The sequence below is a fragment of the Oryzias latipes genome, chromosome 9 (genome assembly GCF_053564925.1).
Source record: "Oryzias latipes strain Hd-rR chromosome 9, Olatipes_Hd-rR_3.1".
NCBI classification, from domain to species: domain Eukaryota; kingdom Metazoa; phylum Chordata; class Actinopteri; order Beloniformes; family Adrianichthyidae; genus Oryzias; species Oryzias latipes.
The window spans coordinates 3,587,501-3,604,803 of NC_136245.1; the positions used below are offsets into that span (position 1 = coordinate 3,587,501).

General features: G+C 43.6%; 1 protein-coding gene across 9 annotated transcripts in view; it reads right to left on the reverse strand.

Moving 5' to 3' along the window:
- The window catches only part of ddr2l (discoidin domain receptor family, member 2, like), a 32,877-nt gene extending 21,874 nt beyond the window's left edge, over positions 1 to 11,003 (reverse strand). For 3 of the 9 annotated variants that reach the window (XM_023958819.2, XM_078952137.1, XM_078952134.1), the window contains exon 1: positions 10,597 to 10,867. The gene's annotated coding sequence lies outside the window, so the exon portion shown is untranslated. Of the gene's footprint in view, positions 1 to 4,765; positions 4,963 to 7,464; positions 7,532 to 10,596 lie in introns of those variants that run through there. The other 6 variants (XM_023958820.2, XM_023958821.2, XM_078952136.1 and 3 more) reach the window with 4 other exon arrangements.
- Between the last annotated feature and the right edge of the window lie 6,300 nt (positions 11,004 to 17,303).

Here is a 17,303-nt window from a genome sequence, read left to right on the forward strand (position 1 = left end):
TTAGCAACCACTGGAGGACGCAAACAAACTCCATGATGATCTTACAGGAGGACGCTTCCTGAACAGGACCAGAACTGAAACCCACTTCAGTCTCAGCTCCTTCACTCTGAGGTAGAACACATGAGGCCAAATTCAAACAGAATCCCAAAAACGACAACAATGAACAGAAGAACCATGAAATAATTATTCAAAAGTAGAAAGGTTCATAAATTAAACACTGCAATGAAGAGCAGAGACGTTTTCCGTTTCTGTTCACACCTGAATAGAGTTTAAACGTTTAAAAGAGAACACTGATCACATGAAATGTGAAAAGATGTGTTTTCCCGGGTTATAGCACCGAAAGTTAGAACAGGAAAATAGGAACGAGTGAAAGCAAAAGCAAATGACATCATTAAAATTCAACTGAGATCAACAGAATACACAGCAAAGCTGAACACAACAGCACGTTTTCTTGCGTTTAGCAAACTTTCAATCACAACCAATGATAATATTATATATATATATATATATATATATATATATATATATATATATATATATATATATATATATATATATATATATATATATATATATATATATATATATATATATATATATATATATAATAATGATAATAATGATAATAAACTTTATTTGTATAGCATTCAAGATAAGAATCCCAAAGTGCTTCAGACTAAAACACAGTAAAACACAGAATATAAGAAGAATTGTGAAAAAAGCTATTTTAAAAAGATGTTTAGCTGCTTTTTAACAGAAAACACTGAGTCTGCAGATCTGAGGCTGAGAGGAAGGGACTTCCAGAGGGATGGAGCCACTGCTGCAACGACTCTGTCACCTTTAGTCTTTAAAAGAGTTCTCTTAACAACCAGCAGACCCTGGTCACATGACCTCAGGGGGGAGTCAAACATGTAAAACAACAACCTGAATCAATAACTCCAAACCCTACCCTTGAGCGCTGGTCTTTTAAAATGGACTGAGATGGATCCTACTGTAAATATCTGGAGGAGGAGTGTTTAATGCCTCACATAGTCAGCAGAGGGCGCTGTGAACTGGAACTCCCTGATTTGGATCAAAAATCGCATCCAATGACGGCTGTTGTTTCTGGTAAAAACCAGCCTGACCACCGGCGTCATGAAGAGTCACTGCAGAATGGCAGAACGCTCTACCACAGCTGGAGCTTCATGTAACTCCAGGGTTGAGCAGGACAGCAGCTCTGTGACCGACCAGCAGACAGCTGACCTCCAGATGACACCAAGGATAACTTGGAACCTGAAGACGTCCCCTTTTGGTCAAAGTTCCCGGTTTAGCTCAGCTCATTGATGTTTGACATCCACGGAGACGAGGTTCATGCTCCTCTGTGTGTCTCCAGGTTTCAGGTTCAAAATCTAGCCCACACTGTCATCCCTTCACCACCGTGCTTCACAGCTGGTGTCCTTCTTGTTCCTCTTTGGTCTCACGTGTTTGAAGAACTTTTTGGTCCATGTTTGTTCTGATGTCTGTTGTGCCGTTTGCCTTCATGTCTGCTCTTCCAGAAACAACCTATCAAGAATTTCTGTGGCTTGTGAAACAAGTCAAACAGTTAAATGACGCTGACTGACGTGATATGACGCACAGGTCCCACCAGGACCAGTCAACACAAAGACAGGTCTGCTGCTTATGAAACGAGGCTTTTTCGCCAACACCAATCAGTGACGAGAACCAAAGCTCCAAACATGATGAAACCCCGACACAGTCCCTTCTGGAAACAATCTGTCTCCCTTTCTGATGAAATCCTGCAGGAAGCGAGGGCGTCCAGCTCCGGCTGCAGCAGCTCTTTATGTAAGGATCTGGCTGCGGTTCGGATTCCTGGCCTGGCGCTCATCAGACAGCAGAGGCACGTGACCCCAGAGCTGAGACAACATGAGCTACAAAGGCAAAGCATGATCTTCCTGAAATCCATAAGCTTCTGGTCTCCCGCCAACTTCCATTTCCCTGCTTGCTTTTGTTTCTCAGGGTTTGTCCTCACAGCTTCAAGGAGAGTTTGCAGCAAAAAGAATTCGATCAGACAGAAACAGCTTCTACTGCAGCAGGAGTGGAGTTGGCATGTTCTCCTTCTTCATGTGGGACAGTCCATGAACATGCTTCACAGGTGGAGCTGTGACTCTGCATCGGTGTGTGGCCATGGACCGTTACTGGTTAAATAAAGCTTAAAACAAACTGTGTGCTAGAAAAATCACAAGTAAAGATCACTAAAAATTGTTCTTGTTGAAATAAAAACCAGTAATTTTTTCTCACGGTTGATCAGAAGAGAGTTTTAAATCATTTTTTAGTGCCATAAATGATAAAACGTATTGATTTGCTGCAAACGCATTTCCAGATACAAATGTCCATCCTTTCATACAAAAGTGTGTGGAAGAGACAAGCAATCAGACAAAGCCAAATATGTAGAGCTCTAACGCAGATCAACATGTTCTGTTTCAAGGCCTTCATCAGCGGACTCTCGTGAGGAAGACGATGATGAGAGTCAAACGTCACAAATGTGGCCTCTTCACCTCCACTGTTGCTTCTGAGAGGAAGACTGTCCTCCATTATTTCTGCCCTCCCTCCCCACTCATCTTTGTTTTCCTTCTGCTCTCCTCCGTTCCTCTTCCTCCTCCTCCTCCTCCTCCTTCGTCAGAACAACTAAAAGCCTCAGCATTCCTAACTTTTAACGCAACTTGGAGCTCTCCCCCTCTCCCCTCTCTCTCTCTCTCTCTCTCTCTCTGTCTGTGTGTGCCTCACTCTCTCAGCCGCACAAACACACAGGAATCTGCCCCCCCCCACCCCCCTCCGCATTTGCCTGACTGCTGCACACAGGAATCTGCATGTTTGTCGCTCGCTGGGGTGAAAGAGAAGAGAATGAGTTCACAGAAAGAAAAACTCCAGCCAGGAAAAGCTGTGGAGGAGACCAATGAGGCCGTCTGAACACGGCCTGCTGACCTCAGAGCAGAAAGTACGGCCGGTTTTCACCAAAAATCACTGCTTTCAGGTTCAAGTAGCTCAAAAAAACAACGTTTTCTCCCAAACATTATTCCAACAAAAAGGGGCTTAAACATTGATCGGTTTATGTTGAACCAACGCTTTAGGTGTGAAACTGTTTCAGCAGAGCGTCACATCCCAGGTTTTGGACCAGAGTGGTTCTGTGCTCAGTTTTGTGTTTCAGTCACAGTGGATCCTGGTTTGATGTGCACCAGGGTTTTATTGTTGTTTATTGTCCTCTTCCTTTGTCAGGTGTGTAAGCTCACCTGAACACCTGCATGCTTCACTTTCGCTGGAAAACAGGTCAACTTTCCACAGAGTGACCAAAAGTACTAAATGACCCATGTTCTGTGCTAAGAGCTAGCCTCCGCTCCTAAACTCCAGAACAACCAAATGTTGGCGGTTCCTCAAATGTCTGCTGGCGGTTTGAAAAGCGATCGATTTGACGTTTACGTAAAAATTTCCAACTTTACACTAAATTATGTGCAGCAAAAATCTGGCTGTACTCTGACCCACCTAACAACCCACATTTGAATGGAGGAGGTGGATGAAATAAACTCCAGTTCATATGGTCGTGACAAGTTTTGCCATTCAGAATCCCAAAGGGGAACAGAAATGACTGGTCCACTTAAAATATGTCTGTGGTTCAGATTATCAAACATGCAGCAGCATAAAACCGCAAAAACACACATTATGAAAAGCTGGTAACACTGTTTGGCGAAGCCGTAAAGTGGAGTTTGACCTAAAATAATCGCGGGAAATTTCTTCTTCTGATCGGTTTTCAAAGCGTTCCTAGTGGTCTTTTAGTTAGGATGATGCTGTCTTTACCTAAATCAACACACCTGTGTTGTTTTCTAGGACATAGCTTCTGCAGAGCGGCAGGAGCTGATCAGAAATGTACCTCCGAGTTGTGGGCGGGCCCATTGGTGCCGCACCAACTCCTTGCTCTCCCGCTAGCTTAAATCCCCTCACAACGCCAAACTAACATTACCAGTGCAGCAAAATAGTGAGCAACATCATAGCTGTTCAGCCGTGCAATTTAGATCCAGATTCCAGGAAAAGAGAGACGTTTGTGGATCTATTTGTCTGCAGGTGGATGAATCAGAATGGAGCTTGTTGCCCCACCCAGCGTATTTCTACGTCACATATGGGATTATTTTAAAACAGCATTACTTTGTCTGCTCCTGAATCACAACAATTTAAATAAAGAAATGCTCAGAAAGGACAATTTAAGTTTAATTTTCTTTACATGTGTCTTGCATCATCAGAAAATGTTAAAAACATCAAAGACAGAGGTTGAACATGCATGCTGTGTTCTGAACATATCAGTTTGTCTCCTCAGCAGGGTGAAGAACTGTTGCGTCAGAAGCTGCAGATAAAACCAGGACTGATTGAAGAAAAGCAGGAAAAGCTTTGACAGAATTGAACTAACCAAAAAAAGGTAGTCAAACTAGTCTAATGTCTGGACTGTCAAACTACTAAATGTTCAAATGTCTGTAAAAGAGCAGGAAGCAGCGTTTCTCCATCGTTGCAGCACCAGAACAAACCATCAGTGTTATGGAGCATTGGAAGTCTGCCGTTTCAGGTAACGAAAAAACCTCCTCTGCATGGATTTGGGACCAAACTTTAGCGATGACGAGCAGTCTGACTGCACTTGTGCTGAGCTGCAGCTTCAGCTGCTGGAATTCGAGGAATGCGAGGCGCCTGACTTAACATGTTCAGCTCAGAGCTGACACGAGACACCGAGGTGAACCATCAAACACACCTGACAGGGGCAGCAGGGGGTGGGATTGTGGGGGTTGGGAAAGTCCTGACCATCTCGAGGCACAAGTTCCAAGTCAGCAAAAACCAAGGAGACCCCCACAGGGAAGCCGGGAGTCTGGACAGAAACCTGCCTGACTGAAACAGGAAATGAAAAGGAGGAGAAAGAAACTAAAAGAATCGTCAATTAATGTTTGTGAGATAAACCCTCTGAATGAGATTTTATTCCTAAAAAAAAACAGTTCACTGTCATGAAGGGATGAAGAAGAGAAACACGGGTTCCAATGGAGTTTCACTGATGAAGTCCCCCAAGAAACAACCCTGATCTTTGGTTTGATGACACCCCGAAAGACAAATAAAAGAAGGAAAGGTCTTCACGTTTGCAGACGATGAACTTATGTTTCTGCAAGTTCTTCATGATCATTAGAGGCAGATTTACAGCACACCTAAGGTAAGAAATGTCTTCTGATGTTCATAAACATGAGAAGACTCAGTGATGGAGGTGGCGATGACAATCGGTTTGCACCACACAACAATCACCGCTGGTTTAAGTGAGCACGATCCATCTGACACACTCGCCGCTGTTGTTCTCTGCTAATAGACCAAACGTAACGTAGCAAAAGAGAAATCACAAACAGTCGTACTTTAGGGTCAAAAGGAAACTTTAGCTGCTCGGCTCTCCTCAGATTACTTCACCATATCACAGTTTAAAAACTGCCACACGCTGTGTTCACGGATGTAGAGACTCTAAAACCCTGTTACCGTGGAAACTATCTTAAAACACACGGTCTGATCATTGACTGTAAATTGGAACTGAACTGATGACTCCTCCTCCCTGGAATTTCAAACAGGAAGAAGCAAAAATCCAAAATCCCATAGACTTCTACAGAGAAATAAACAGCAGTTTTTCAGTCATTCTACTGGTCAGAATAATCATTCTGGATCTGATACCTTTTTAAAAAAAAATCTTCCTAATAAACTCTATACTTTTCCTATTTTTTCTTTAGTGCAACTAATGCCAGTAATAAACTGACCAATCAGATGCTTCAATAAAAATAGGTTCCTCATTAAAAACATCAGACAGATCTCTCGGGTGGCCTTCCAACAAGCTCATTCCTGATTGGTGAGAGTGGTGGCCATAGAAACGATGGCTCAGACCAACTTGGACAAATTACTGCTTACCGACGTCGTCTAACAACACGGCGGCGCCCGTATCGTGAAGAAATGGCGACTGACTTGACTTCATTTCTTTGAAGCTGGAAGCAATGAACGACTTCACTCATTCCAGTTCTCAGATACAGTCAATGGGTCAGATCCATCAAGCGATTGATCATTTCACAAATGTGAACTTTCTATCTGGGCGAAGTCGCTACAAAGACCAACGTTTCCCCAAAACAGAACCAATCAGAATCCGATTTCATGCTCTAAAACAGAAATGAGGGATTTTGCTTTTAGATTTAAGGTGGATCGATTTCCTTAATGACCATTTTCAAGCCATAACTTTGAATAGCAGCCACTGCAACATTTAGTGAGAGGTAAGAATCTTAAATTAATTGTTTAAATGTGCCGATGAAGGGTCTGGTTTAATTGTAGTTTAATTCAATATAGTCAGACAGTAAAAAAAAAAAATCACAATCCTGGAATTTAAAGAATATTAACAATCATTTTGAAAACAGATCTTTACATCCACACTGCAGCTCCTTCACCCACAATCCTTCAGATTTTATATTCTTTTCTTTTTTAACCTCCATTAAACAGAATTCCTGTAGTGAACTGCACCAGAGTTCATCTGCAAGTGATTCCGGACCCTCAACCCCAAAAGGACCAGACATTTTGAGTTTATTAAGTAAAAAACAATTGGTTTGCAATGTTTTAAAGGCTTTAGAGGTTTTCTTAAAAGTGGAGATCTGCTCATAAGAACCTCTGTGGAGGAGCTCAACAAAGGGCAGATGCTTCACCCTCAAACACAAATGAAAAAACGTTTGTTTGAGGGTCTGAAACCTGAAATAGTTGCTTGTTTGAAGTATTCCAAGTGAAAAACTAACAGAAACATGATCCTGGAATCCGTCTGAGTTCTGCAGCCCATGTTCTAGATTGAAGTGTGAGAAAAACCAACTGTGGTCTGGACCAAGCTCAACCCGACATGTGGCACGCAGCTCTGCTCCTCATCCTCGCTGCCCACATCTCTAAGAGCTGAGCATCTTCACCATGGGATGCAAAGCAGCAGCTGCAACCACAGTCTGTTCTTTGTAGTTCCATCACCACAGATCATAAATGCTCTTTGCAGTTTTTTAACTGTAAATTACCAGAAACTTCCATCTTCAGAAGCCTCTTCACTATTGTTGAGTGAAGGCAGATTATGGTAACAGATTTAGAGACATCCATGAACCCATGAAGCATGTTCTTGGACCGTGCCGGAGAAAACCCACACATGCATGAGGAGAACCCGGGCTTGAACCAGCGCCTTCTCGCTGTGAGGTGAGAGTGCTAACCTAGCACCGCTCAAACTTCTGACCCTCAACCACAATAACTACGACTCCACCCCCAAAAGGGTTACCATAGCAACACACAGAAGATGAGGTGGATGTATCCGGCTTCTTTAGGTTATGGAGTCCGTCTGAAGACAATGATTTGTGGGGGTTTTTTGTAATTATTTTTTTAAAAGAATAAAAAAGGCGGAGCTTTGAGGACGGACAAACTCACAAAGAAGAAGCAGGACAATCATCTCCAGATGTTCGTGCTGGGGAATCTCAAACTCTTCTCAGATGACAGACGCTGAAATGTGACAAGACCAAACGCTGCTCAGATGTGACGGCAAAGGCGGAACCATGCGGGACCACACAGAACCGAGTCCAGAGCGGTTCTGGGAGGCAGAGCTACACTGACTGACCTCTCTCAGGTGTTTCTCTTTGCCTTTAGGCGGGAGCTCCTCGCCCACAGCAGCAGCAGCAGTTCATGTTTCATGTCTGAAAATAACCTGAGCATGATCCTGACACGATGTGCTGCACGTGCACACGCATGCTCACGCATGGAGTCCTCCTGAAACGTTTGCAGGAGGACCCCAGCTTCTTCAGACACAGCCTGCAGGACGGATCAGTTCTTTCAATCGATGATGCAACAAACAACCCACAATCTGGGAAGATCCAGACGCAGCAGGAGGGGAACAAGTTAGTTGGCATTGATGGAACGCCGTGATGTCACTGCTCTATTCAAGATGGCGCCAACACGCCTTCTTTATGTTTGAACCTGAGCTTTGAGCACATATTTTCTGTAAAAACTTTACAATTTTGTTAATTATTGACATTTTTTTTAAAATGATAAACAGGAAACATTGAAAGCTGTGCGGACACAGCTGCCTCACCGTTGGGATTTTGTCTCCTGAATGTTTTGTGTTTTAGCATTTTTAATGTTTTGTTCTTTTTTTCTGCTAATCGGCAACTTTAAAGCCACTGTTGGGTTCTCTTTAAGTCACTCTGGATGGATCCTCTGCTTAATAACAGCTGCTGGGGGGGCTTAAGGTCATAAAAGACATGAAGAACCGCTGTTTTTAATCCATGCCTGCATGAGAAAGCAGGTTTTTATTTACTATAATATATAAAGAACCAAGTGCATCATAGCAGACAGCACTTGTGTACTTGTTTGTTTGGACACATATTTCATTTGCGATTGACGATCTGGAAGAAATCCAAGAATCTGGAAAACTTCGCTGTCCAGTAGCAGGAAGTTCTGTCTGCTGGAAGTTTGGGATAAAGATGATTTGGATCCAGTTTGGGTCAGAGAATCGGATCGTTCAGAATGAACCTAAATCAAAAGTGAATCAGATTGGCAAAAGCCACAAATATCATATTCAATAGTTGCTAAAATGACATCCCTAGTAAACAAATTGAAGAATAAAGGATCATCCCGACACCCATAGGTCTGGTTCTGGTTCTGGTTCTGCTGGGGGTTTCATAATGTTTTCTTTCCCACAGTCTCCCTCTTGCCGGTCTAATGATGTGGAGATACTGAAACCCACGTCTATAAGACATTTCTATATAACCAATCATTAAAACACAGTTGGGATCATTTGTCTTTAATTAAGCTTTCATAGGAAAAGTGCTGATTGATTTATTTGCATAATCTGAACCCAATTAAAGCTGAACAATTGTTAAACTTTTTGCAGTGAATCAGAATTTTCTTTATGTCTTTAGCCTTTTTTTGGAAGCTTTATAAAACTGAATTCAACTAAGTTTTAATGTTGCCATGGCGACAGCGGAGTCAGGAAAGAGGAGCATATTTGACCTCCAAACACACCCTAATCCTTAACTACTAAAAAACTATTTAGTGCTGGACTATGCAGAGCCCTGGAATTTAAAAGAAAATCCGACTATTTGTTTTAAACAGCGACTATGACGTCATTGAATTTCACTAAGTTTAAAATCTAATTGATATCATCGTTTTGCACCCATCATTTATGAATCCTTCCACTGAGTTCTGAAGATAAGAACATGCCAGGTATATATAAGAAATACATTTATATAAATTCTTTTGGCAAAAATTGCTCCGCTGCAATGCATTGTGGTCTATATTTTCCAATCTAGTGAGCGTCGATGCACACTGATTTTCGCACTGGATTTTGGAATTATAGATTCAGACAGCACTACAACATGGCGAACACACTATATAGAGCACTATGTAGGGAGTAGTGAAGGAATTCAGACGCAACCTTAGGTTTAGGACGTCTGATCTGACCTTTGACCCGAGAGGAAGCCCCGCCCCCTCAGACCACATCACTGCAGACAGTTCTGCATTTAAAAGTGGGCATAAACGCGAACACACTGGCTCTGCAGGCTCACACCTTCACGAACACGTCAGAGACGTTCATGCATCTTTCTGCAGAAACTTCTCATCATCCAACACGGATTTTCATCATTTTACCATCAATCTGTTTCACTTTCTATTAATTGCTTTTAATGCTGGGTTTTAATTGTTTCTGACGGATTACGTCCCTGTAATGCACGTAAACAGGGATGCATACATCTTTAATCTGGATTTGATATCTCATCAATTAACTTTAATCTGGGGTTAAATCTAATTTCATAGTAACCTGGTGTCAAATATCCTAGTTTTTTTTTTTCAATCTCACATCAATTCACCTGATTTTGGTTAAATCTGGAGGTTTATTTCTTATTTTCTTTATTTTTCCTCTCATCGGTGTTCTTTAATCCGAGATTTGATTTCCTATTGTTGTACTTTAATCTCAAATGTAAATTCTCATAATACAACTTTAAACTGGAGTTAAATATCATTAATACTCTTTAATCTATCGTTTCTCATTGATGAATGTTAATCTAGAGTTAAACTTCGTGACTTGTCTCACTTGTGACTTAATCTAATATGAATCCTCTTTAATTAGAGGTTTTATCTCTAACACTGCTTGTTCTTTAAATGGTTAATCATTTCATTGTTGACCCGCTTTAATAATGATTCGTTTTAAATTTGATTATAATCCAGAGATGTCATTCTAGAGTCCATCTTTTAAAATCCTAAATCTGGAGTTTATTCTCACACTGGTGCGATTTAATCTGTTTAATCCACTCCAATCTGCGTTTATTCTGGAGTTCAGATCTCTTGATGCATTTATCTGACTTGTAATCTGTCAAACTCTGCTTCGCGTTTCTGCTGAGGAACAATTCAGCACAAAGTTCCAGAACCTGCAACCCCGACCAGAACCAGACCGCTGCAGAGCTTCACTTGATTAAATCTGGTTCTGTTCGTCTAACGCGTCTCTGACGTCATCGTGACTCCACATCGGATTCGTTCTTCTGCGTTTCGGGTTCGGTTCGGACTGCTCACCGAGCCGCACTTTCCCCTCCGTATCCAGCAGCGAGCCTCGGCCCGGTTTGTCCCGCTCCGCTCCGCTCGGCTTCGGTTCGGGCCGCGCGTGCGTGTCCGTGCGCGGAGCGGCTCACAGGATCATGGCGGAGGAGAGCGGCTCCTGTTGCGCTCCGGGCCCGGGTCTCAGCGCGTCTTCTGCGGCTGGAAAAGTTCGAAGCGTCGGCGGAGAAAGTTCAGCTCACCGAGGAACAAAAAAAAAAAGTTTCTGAGATTTTACATCACATCCCGTTTCCGACCCGGAGGAGGAGGAGGAAGAGGAGGAGGAGGCAACTTGAGCCCCTGATATCTGAGAAGCATCATCTCAGCAGAAGTGAGGGGGGGGGCTGTCCTGCAAACTTAGTTTCTGACTTTTGCTTTTCAAGATCCTGAAAAGATGAGTGTCGGAGGTGTGGGAAGAAATGAGGATACCTGATATCAGCCAACTTGTAATTTTAATTTCCTCAGCCAACGATCGATGCACACTGGCATACAGAACAGTCAAAGAGAGTGCTGAACAGAATATACAGAGCGTAAAATAAAGCATCTGGTCTCTCACACTGCCATCTAGTGGAATATAACAAAAGTGCTCTGAATAACAACATCTATGTTGTCTCCTTGCATTTTTACTCTTAACATAATAATACTATGACATCCCCCTCTTTTAATAACATACTCGTTTAACTTTATAAAACAGTATAAGTTTTTCTACTCATTAAATTTAAGTGGTATGCGTGTAATCCTCCCAGATCTAGTACTCTGGCTTCTCATCTGATATCCTCCCCTGTTGTTGTACATCACTGGGGGTTTCTCTCCGGAGATTTCCACATCTCCTGACTTCTGTGGGGAACCAAGAGTGGTCTTCTCCAGTGAGCCAGATATGGTAGATGTGGTATCTTCTGGTGAGTGATATGGTGGAGAAACTGGTATTGATTCATCTGTTGGAGGTGATCTTAACTGTCGATTTCCACTGGGTGTCTCTGTTTGTCTGGGTTTGAGATGTTCCCTTGTCCTCTGGTAGGTTTTTCCTTCGATGTCAACAAGGTATGTCCTGGGCTCTCTTATGGGATTAGGCCTGTTCAAGATAGTGCCTGGCTCCCATATCTTTTTTAGTGTGTTCCTCACATACACTTGCTCCTCGTCCTGAAGGTCACTTCTCTCTTTCCCAGCACGCATGTCATAAAACTCCTGCTGCTTCACTTGCTTTGCCCTGTTCATCTCCAGGTGGTCGTCAGCATGTGGATGGTGTGACAGAAGAGCTCCTTTGCTGATTGGCAGTAAGGATTTTGGTTTTCTGCCATATAGCAGCTCATATGGTGATGGCATGTTGTCATCCAGTGGTGTTATTCTGTACATCCACAGTGCTGTGTAAGGGCAGGTGTTGTCCTCCTTTGCTTTTTTCCACAGTGCTTTCACAGTCCCTACAGCTCTTTCAGCTACACTGTTAGCTTGATGGTGATAGGGAGAGCTGAACTTTAAGGTGATGTTTGAATCTTCACACCTCTTTTTGAACTCTTCACTTACATACTGTGTGCCACAGTCTGCAATTATTGTTGAAGGTAGTCCATGCTCACCCAGAACACTCTTGAAATATGTGCACACTGTCCTAGCAGATATATCAGGTAGTAGTCTCACGACTGGAAAACGAGAATAGTAGTCTACAATGATCAAGTATTTATGGCTGTCGAACTCGAATATGTCAGAACCAAGTATTTCCCATGGTCGTGTTGGAAGGTCAGGTTGCATTATGGGTAGTTTCTGCTGTGCTGGCTGAAACATGCTGCACACATGACATCCTTTCACCATTTCTCTAATGGTGCTGCTAATACCTGGCCAAAACACAGATTCTCTGGCAAGCAGTATGCATTTAGTCTCGCCTTGGTGACCAGTGTGAAGAATATCCAGAATGTCGTTTCTCAGTGCTTTTGGAATGACAATTCTCTCACCTTTCAGGATGAGGCCATCTTCCAAAACAAGATCACATCTGAATGTCCAATATTCCCACAGTTCGGGTGGACACTGCTTCCTGTATTGAGGCCAGCCTTTGTAGATGGTGGCTTTGAGCATGTTCATTATTGGGTCATCCGCCATTGCTTCTCTGACAGCTTTATCATCCACCAGTCGTGTAGCAGTAGATATGAAATGCACACCAGACTGGTTGCTTGTAGTTATTTCTTTTGTCGTCTTTTGGCAGATTCGTGACAAAGCATCTGCTAACGGGATTGAACGCCCTGGTTTGTATTTAACCTCAATGTCAAATTTAAGGCATCTGAGAATAAATCTCTGGAGTCTTGTGGGAGTTTCTGCAAGGTTTTTCTTGAAAATCTGCTCCAGGGGTGAGTGGTCAGTTTCCACCATTACTTGTCTTCCAAGCAGGTAGTATTCAAACTTTTCTAGTCCAAACATAACTGCGAGGCACTCCCTCTCGATGTTGGAGTATCTGGATTCTGTGGGGCTCAAACATCTGGAAGCCATACCAACAATTTTTTCTTGCCCATGCTGATCAATTTGTCTGATCCAGGCTCCGAGACCCAGGGTGCTGGCATCACACTGCAGGATGGTTACGGTATTAGGGTCAGAGTCATAATAGCTGAGCAGTTGCTTTGTGCACAGTTCTTTTTTTATGTTGTCCAGAGCTTGCTGATGATGGGGTTCCCATCTGAAGTGGACATTTTTTTTATTGAGTTCTCTTAGTGGAGCAACTAACTCTGCCAGTTTGGTTGAGAATCTGTTAAGGTACGTCACCATTCCCAGAAGTGTTTGGAGTTCCTTAGTGCTGGTTGGAGCTTGAATGTCCTTAATAGCCTGCAGTTTGTCTTCTGAGGGCAGCAGCCCTTCCTCAGTGAGTGTATGTCCATAGAAGCTGACTTTGTTCTGCTTAAACTGTAGTTTCTCTGAGTTAAAACCAATATTGTTCTTCTTTGCTGCCTCCATGACTTTTATGAAAGCTTCGTCGTGCTCCTCTTCAGTGGCTCCAGATATGATCAGGTCATCTGCTATGCCTGATACGTTGGCAATGTTGTTGAAGATGGAGTCAAGCTTCCTCTGAAAAATATCCTGTGAAACCACCAATCCGAAGGGCAGGCGCTTGAATCTGTATCTGCCAAACGGCGTGTTGAAAGTGCACAACAGGCTCGACTCATAGTCTAGCTCCTCATGCCAGTAACCTTTTTTGGTGTCTATGACACTGAAATATTTTTTCCCGTGCTGGAGTGGTAGAAGTTCATCGATTGTCCGTGTAGGGTAGTGCGCTCTCTTAATGTTTTTATTAAGGTCCTTCGGATCGAGGCACAGCCTGATTTTCTGCTGGTCATTTTCCCCTTTGGTAATTCTGCATGTGATTGAGTTGACCCATTCCGTAGGTTCTGTGACTTCAGTAATGATGTCATCTGCCTTCATCTTCTCCAGTTCAGCTTTGTACAATGGCATGATGTGTACAGGCACAGCTCTTGGTGGGTGAATGACTGGTTTAGGATCATCCACAAGCTCAATGTGGTATTTTTCCCCTGGGAACTTCCCTATCTTGTCAAAACATTCCTTATATTTTTGCAATACTTTTTCTCTGGTGAGAGTTGACATTGATTTCAAGTGGTCAATGTTGACTGTTATCAGCCCAAGTTCTTGTGCTTGGCTGCATCCTAGCATTGATGGACTCCCTGATGGGGCATTGACAATGTTGAACTTTGTCACTATAGACTTTTGCTTGTAGGACACTTTGATCTCGGCAACACCAACATTTTTGATTATGCTGCCACCATAGCCACTTAGTATGGTATCACTTGATGTAATGCGTGGCTCAAATGGTAGAGTCTGCAGATCATCTGTTGTCAGAATACAAGTGTCTGCTCCTGTGTCAATCTTCATGTTCATGGTGTAGCTGTCATTTAGCTTAACTTTGACGAACAGTTTATCTGGAAACTTGCATGCAGTGTCAACTGCACAAACTGAGGTGACAGAGCCGATTGTAGCTGAAGATCGTGTGTTGTCTGTGTCATAGTCACAGTGGTGTATATCATCTGGACTGTTTATTTCATGCAACTGTTTGTTTCTTTTTATACATACTTTCAGAAAATGTCCAGTTTTTCCGCAGTATCTGCATTGTGCTGATTTTGCTGGGCATGGATCTGACCTCTGATGACTCCCTCCACATCTGTAGCAACCATTTGGTGTAAAATGCAATTTTCTTGTGTTGAGTTGTCTGTTAGGTTTCTCACCCTTTCTGAAGTCACTTTCCTTCATGTGAGGTTTCTGCTGCTTGTGTTGGCTTGCAAACATCTTTTGCTTGCTTCTCACTGCATGAACATCTGTTGGTTGCCTGCTGCCTCTACTTATGATGTCCATCTGAGCTCTGGTGCTCTCTTCCACTTTGGCTAGGTCATACACTTGTTTAAAAGTTAAAGCATTTCCAAGCTTGATTGCATCACTTCTGACTTGGTCAGATTTGAGGCCAAACACGAGTGTGTCTCTCAATGTTTCCTCTTTTGTTTCTTGTGCGTATCCTCCTTCATCAATCAATAGTCTGGCTTTAGTTACAAACTCTTCCAGTGGTAATTCTCCTTGTTTCAAGCATCTCAGTTGAAATCTAGCAAGTATGTAGTTGCTCTGTGGCCTGCTGTAGCCTTCAAGTTTCTCAAACACTGGGTCCAGTTTAAGTTTGTCATCCTCATTTGCAAAAATAGCTGTGTTGTATATTTCCAAGCCTTTATCTCCAATCCATAACAAAAGCAGTCTCACCTTCTTGTCTTCTTCTGTGTCGGAAAGTGGACCCTCAAAAATGAGTTCACATTTTTGTTTGAAGAGCTTGAATCTCTTGTGTACGTCACCAGGACTAGTCCAGTCCATACATGGAGGTTGGAATCTTTCAGCCATCTCAGAATCCGAAAAAATGCATTCACTGTGTTAAGGTGTAATACATCCAGGAATTAGTCTTGTCCGGTATGCTAATTAGCTAGCGTCGTATCTTGCGCTGGTTCAAAGACGTTTCAGGCGGCAGTTTAAGTAGGCACGTCCTTGTGAAGATTAATATCCCACTTCTGACACCATGTCGGAGGTGTGGGAAGAAATGAGGATACCTGATATCAGCCAACTTGTAATTTTAATTTCCTCAGCCAACGATCGATGCACACTGGCATACAGAACAGTCAAAGAGAGTGCTGAACAGAATATACAGAGCGTAAAATAAAGCATCTGGTCTCTCACACTGCCATCTAGTGGAATATAACAAAAGTGCTCTGAATAACAACATCTATGTTGTCTCCTTGCATTTTTACTCTTAACATAATAATACTATGACAATGAGAAACGAGCAGAGAGAAGAGGAAGTGCAGTGAAAGTTCTTCTCCAGAGATTTGCAGACATCTGATCCTCTGAGGAGGACGGAAACAGAAGAGTCTCTGCAGCATCGGCGCTCACAGAAGGAGAGAAAAGCCTGGTTGTGGTCACTAAAACTACAGACTGGAGGCTCATGGGTAATAACAGAACCCATCCATCCTTCCATTCACTTTCTCAGTGGTCATGTGACCGGACGGCCGGGAGTTCAAATCCAAGCCGAGTCGTGTCAAAGACTCTAAAAATGGGACCCAATGCCTCCCTGCTTGACAATCCGCATTAAAGGGTTTTAGATTGGGGGGTTAAACCACCAAATGGTGTCTGCAGCTCACCGCCCCCCTTAGGGGGAGGGGTCAAATGCGGAGATCAAATGTCACAAAGCTAGGTGTGTGACGGATAATGGGACTTTACCTTAACACATCACTCACACGCACGTCAAACACATGGTGGCTGCATTGTGCACGTTATACATTTGCACATCAGGAAACCAAAAGTCCCATTAGGTTCCTATAGAGTCGCCTGGCTTGGTCCTCCACGCCCACCACCCTGCCAGTTTTCCGGTGCTCTGCTTTCTGCTGATTAGCAGATTAACCCTTGTGCTGTCTTGTGGGGGTCCAGATGACCCCGGGGGGGGGGGGTCATCTGGACCCCCACAAGACAGCACAAGGGTTAAGTGTATCTTCATCCTGACTGACCGAACACACCTGATGCAGGTAAGCCGTAGCAAGACAGGGCGGTAGATCTCCCAGACCAGGGTTGTGTACCCCTGTTGTAGAACATGTCGTCGTCGGCAGCTGTTCGCCTCAGCAGACGATGGTGTAGCCCCCTGGGGATCTACCTGCACCACCGGGAACGGCTGTGCAGTCCGTTTCTGGAATGGCAGTCCCTGCCACACTCGGTGCAGGTGAAGGGTGATGGTTCTTGCAGCTGCTGCTGCTTCCTCCCGGTTCTTTTCTGGGCTGCATTCTCGTTCTGCTCGGCCGCTGCCCGACTGCGAGTCTCCAGATGGGGCGATCGTCTGCTTGACTTTCCCATGAGTTGGGGTGGATAGAGCACCGCCTCATGTCCTTCTTGCAGACGTCTCTGAAGCGCCGTTTTGGACGGCCTCTCAGACTTGGTCGTCTTTGGGAATGCGGCCTGCGTCCATTCTCATGACATGATGGCCCAGCCACCTCAGTCATCTCTCACTGAGTGCTGCATGCCTGCTGCTCCTGTTGGCTCGTTGTGGCACCTCGCTGTTTGGGACCTTGTCCTGCCTCTTGATCTGCAGCAGACGCCCCAAGCACCTCATGTGAAAGCTGTTGAGCTTCTCCTCATGCCTCGCTTAGGTGCTCCACGTCTCGCTGCCGTAGGGGAGAGTA